This window comes from Solanum dulcamara, chromosome 2, assembly GCF_947179165.1.
Source record: "Solanum dulcamara chromosome 2, daSolDulc1.2, whole genome shotgun sequence".
Taxonomy (NCBI): domain Eukaryota; kingdom Viridiplantae; phylum Streptophyta; class Magnoliopsida; order Solanales; family Solanaceae; genus Solanum; species Solanum dulcamara.
Window position 1 is genome coordinate 28915511 of NC_077238.1, and position 5766 is coordinate 28921276.

Here is a 5766-nt window from a genome sequence, read left to right on the forward strand (position 1 = left end):
GCACGCCAATTAGAGGCGAAAAGGGCTGAGCCTCACGCGTAGTTTAGGAGCGTGGTACAGGTCAATCTTTTAGAAAAGCGGAGTGGTTTATAAAGTACATGCTCCAGTTGGCTGTTTTACAATTTGCTCGTGGCTCTGACGCTTCAGAATCGAGCGTGAAGATAAGGTTAACCTGAATTTCTATCATATTTTCTGTTGGGGTATTCACTTTTACTTAGCTTCATACATGTGCATTTCATATCTAAATATATGGCCAAACTCATGGCTGACCTCTTAAAGTTGGCGTCAACTTTTATTTAGACACTTAAATCAAGATATGTTCATTTTAGACATCTAATATAAGGGTCTATTGTGTCATTTTGACACTTTTTAATCAGTTAGACTCTCGCGTGTTTTGCACTTACTAGAGGCGCGTAGAAGCTATTTTTTCAGCTGATGTGGCATCAGACTTGGTCTATAATGGTCATATCCCTCTTATCTATATATTTATGCATCTTCTTCTTCATTTTTGCCCTAATTTCTTAGATTGTTTCTCTGATTTAAGGCAAAAATCAGTTCTCTCTTGTTCTTTGTTTTTCTCTATTCTTCTTTGTTTTTCTCTCTTTTTCTTTGTTTTTCTCTCACTCTTCTCCTACACTTCCATGTTGAGCTTCTCCAACTCTTCCATGGCCTCTTTAGATGAATGTCGATATTGTAAATATGGTAATGAAGCACTATTAAAAACTTCTTGGACTCAACTAAATCCAGGTCGTAGATTTTTTACTTGTAAACTTTCAAAGATAAAGTAATTCTTTATGTTGATATTTTTACTCATATATTTCAACTTTTATTCAATGTCAATGTTAAAGCTTCATTTATTTCATGTAAGTACAACAAAAGAGGAATAAGTATTTTCTGTTAATTGTGGGCTTTTAATTTTTTTCCTGATTGATTTTGTAGAAAATGGGTGGCTGTGATTTTTTTTATTGGTATGAAGATTGACACCCTCCTCAAGCAAATAAGGTGATCTGGAGTTTGTTGAAGAAAGTCAAGGCTTTTGATGAAAAAATAAATCAAGTAAGAAATATATTTATTGTTGGTGTGATCGCTGCTGGGTTGGTAGTGCTTGGAATATGGAGATTGAAGCCTAATTGTTAAAATGTATTATATTTTTTGCCTTAAAATAACATTATGTTTTGTTCAAGAATTTGCTGTAAAATTGCTTATGTTTTGCAGTATTATTTTGATGTTGTTGTTGCTGTAAAGTTAATGTAAGGGTGATGTTGTTGTTGTTGTGAAGAAATAATCTTCATGTTGTTGTTGTTGCTGTTAATTTCTAGCTAGGCCACATTTGTATGTATTTTGATGTTATTGTTATATACAATTCACAATTCACATCTTGTTGATGTAAATACATATTTCACTTATTAAAAGTTCAAAATCTCTCCACAATGTAACTCAAATTGAGTGGACTGGTTAATACCAACAATAAAAATAGAGACTTCACAAATTTAATACCAAAAACATTTAACAATATCACAGTGCAACTACAAAAATATAATCAACAATGAACTCAAAGTTAGCATTATGCTAAATACGAAGATCAGTGGACTGGTTTAACAAGGTTACACAATCCTCAAAACTGAATACATTACACAATCCACAAATTTATGTTAAGTTGTTAAGCAATCCACAGTTAGTATTCAAAACTTCAAGCTATTGTTACTTCTTTTTGTTTGCCATTTTCTGCAACTGGTTGGTAGTGACAGCATCTCTATTTTTCCATCTCAAGCCTCTAGGCTTAAAACCAAGGTCTATGTCTGTTGAACTTGCATCCTTAAAATTTGAACCTATTGGCAAAATCCTTTGACTTGAAGTCCCTAACTGTTTTTACAAAAAAAAAAAAAAAAATTAGTAAGTATGTTGCACTACTGAAGATTAGTATGTAACCAAAGGATAAAACAACATACATTGAGTATTTGGGTTCCACTTGCACTTGTGAATATGCCAAATCCAACATTACTTGATCCACCATATGATGGCTTCTTTGTCCCCCCTCCTGCATAGTCTTCTCCGGTTGCTGCAACTCCTCTCTTTTGTCCAATAGTCTCTTTTCTCCTCTAAGGTATTTCACTTGTATCAACACAAACTATTGTTGAAGAAGCATGCTTGCTTGATGTAGTTGATGCAGGTTGGCTGAATGTTGTTGGTTCAGGTTGACTGAAGTTTTTTGGTTGAGGTTGGCTACTTTCTTGTGAGCTTTGACCAGTAAATTATGAGTTATGGGTAGTTGCTTTTGAACTTTGAGTAGTAACCTGAATATTTAACCACAAAATATATGTTCATTTAAAATTCAACAAGTGATTAAAAAAGACACAAGCAAGTATTACCATGCAATATCTCTTGTTATGACCTTGTTGTTTACATATGGAACAAGTCTGTTTTACCCCTTGTTTAGAAATTTTTCCATACTTCTTTCTTAGTTCATCTTTTCCTTTTCTTCTATTTCTTGCAGGTCTGCCAGGTATTGGTTTAGGTTCAGGAGGTTCAGTCCTTGGATTGTTAGTTTCAGGCCACATCTTCATATTTGGAATTGGTTGGATGAAATGACTATAAGCCTTTAAGAAGGTATCCTTCTTATACCAATGCTCTACAAGAGATTCAGGCTCCTGTTCTATGTGGCAAAAAGCAATAATAGCATGTTGGCACGGAATGCCTCTCAATTGCCAAGTTCTACAACTACAAACTCTATCAGCCAAGTTAACTGTATGTCTGTACTCCCCTTCTCCAATCTCATACCCAACATCAGCATTTCAAAGTACCTTGCATGTCCTAGACTTGTCCTTATTCTCCTCTAAGATAAGTCTAGCCATAGGTGCAATATCAGATATCCAGGTGTTGGCAAACTTGATCATGTCCACAGTTCTTGTCATTATCTTTCTCCTAATTTCCTCCAATATGGTTATTATAGATTTGTGTCTACATGATATGATCCATGAGTTAAAGGTCTCACACATGTTATTTTCAACTACATCACATTTGGAATGCTTTTGAAAGAATGCCCTAACCCATGATACCTTTGGATAATGCAAAAAGTCAGCACAAATATTCTTACCAAGTTTGCTCATTTTATGAAGCTTATCCTTGAACTTTACTTCAAAACTTGACTTTGAACATCTCCAAAATTATTTTATCCTTTCCTCTCCTTTCCAGGTTTGATTCCAATTAGACCAAATGTGTCTAGCACACATTCTAACTTTAGCATTTGGTAGCAATTCAGTAACTGCTGCATGAAAACCCTACAAAGAAAACAAAATGCAATTCAATACTTAATAGATAATCTGATAGCTTTAGCAAATGTAATATGTAATTACCTTTTGCATATATGTCACCACAGTAAGACCTTGCCCAATAACCAATGCAGGTCCTCTTTCAAGTAATTGATGAAGAAACTCCAACTATGCTTAGTTTCCTTATCTACAACTGCCCAGGCTATAGGAAACATCAGATTGTTTCCATTCTTGCCAACTGCTACTAGAAGTTCACCCTTGCAAGCACCATTTAAGAAACATCCATCAAATCCTATTATTCTTCTACATCCTTCCTTCCACCCCCTTTTCAATGCCTCCAAGCACACATAGAAGTACACAAACAAATTCTTTCCTAGTGCAGTTTCTCCATCCATTCTTAAAAAAACAGAACTACTAGGATTGGTCTGTTTTATAACCTCAGCATAATCACATAATCTTGCAAATTCCATATTCTAGTCACCCATGGATTCTCTAAGAATCATTGAATTTGCCTTGTAACAGATGGTCCTACCCACATACAATCCTAACTTCTCCCTGCACAATTCTTGTATTTTCCAAATCTTTATGGATGATTGTTTAGTTATTTCATCCCTGAATTTGTTTGCTAGGAATTTACTTGTACACATTTTGTTCTTATTTGATGGAGAACACTTATGTATAGGATGGTAGTTCTTGATCAAAAACTTACCAGAATCTCTATCAGTTGCACCATAACACAACCATTTGCATTTTTCTTTGAATTTACATTTAGCCCTCACTCTATGAGTTTTATTAGGCCTTAACTTAACCTGATAATTATTTTCTACGACATAATTTGCCAAAGCCTTTCTAAATTGTTTAGCATTTTTAAAAATCATTCCAAGTTCAAAAATAGAGACTTCACAATCAGCATCATACCTGACATTTTTACTCTTCTTTCTTCCAGGTTGATCAACACCCCTAACAACTTCTACATCTACCATATCTGTGTTATTATCACTATCATAGTCTGAGCTATCAATATAATCTTCATCTCCTCCTAATCTGCCAACATATCTATCCTTCTTATTTCTTCCAATATCTTCAAAGCCTCTATCAATACTAGTTTCACCTACTGGTATTTTTTCAGGTACTTTCTTGTTTCTCTTAGGATTAAGATTTCTTTTATTCCTCCTTTCAGATCTAAAAGATCCCAATTCTTTATCAATATCTGAACCATCTTCATCAGGAATGACATTTATATCTGAGTCACTACTATGCAGATCTGACTCATTCACATCTGAAACATCCTCAGTCTCATTCACATCTGAAACAACCTCACTCTCCACATTTCCAACATCAACAGAGCCTGGCCATGGCAAAAGACCAGTTGGAGTTGGCAATTCCTCTAACTCATCAATTTCATGGACCACATAAACATGAAAGTCATCACCATCTATTAAGTCTTTCACATAGTCTAACAACTAAATATCAAAAGTAACTTGGACAAATTCATTGTTAATTTTATTTTGACAGTAAAAACCCTTTATATTAGTGTACCCAAGGTCTTTAGTGTATGAAAAAACTCGACAAGGCTAAAATAATCTTTATCAATGGCAATGGGAAATACATCTACTTCTCCTCTGTAAGTAGGATTAAGGTCTGCGATAACATGACCCTCATGATAAAAACATGTCAATATATAGTCATCCATATCTCAACAAGGAAATACCCAAAAAGCCCCTTACTTTATCAGTGTAATTTCCAAAAAAAACCTAGTTACAAAATGCTAACAGAGAGTAGACACAACCAAACCAGAACATACACCTTCTTCTTCAAGGATAAAACATGCAAACACAAACTAATGTCACTTCAAGAAGCAGTTGATACAAATGTCAAAACACCCAACAAAAATACAATCTCCAACACTTGATTTCAACATTTAAACCTGGAAATTGGCAACATAAACAAACATAACAGTTAGTACTAACTAAGAATTGAATGAAAATCAAGAAAGATTAAACTTTCAAACACTTACCTAGGTTTTGATCAGTGAAGAAGGAAGAGGGTTTCGTTTGAACTAAAGAGACAATGAACATAGTGTGTTGAAGTTCAAGTTTTGGGAATTGAATGAAAATTAAGGAAAATTGAACTTTCATACACTTGCGTGGGTTTTGATCGGTGAAGAAGGAAAAGAGGGGTTTTTTGAACTGAAGAGACAATGATTTGTGTTGAAGATCAAGTTTTGGGTATTTTATTTTAAAGTTATATGACATGTAAAGTTGATAGTGTTGGCAAGATTTAATTGGTCAATTAATCTATGTGGAGGAAAGTGTAATAAACGCTCTACACTCAAACTTTAGATTGATTAAAAAGTGTCAAAATGACACAATAGACCCTTACATTAGGTGTCTAAAATGAACATATATTGGTTTAGGTGTCTAAGTGAAAGTTGACACCAACTTTAAGGGGCCATCGATAGGTTTGGCCTAAATATATTGATTTCGCAATTGTACAT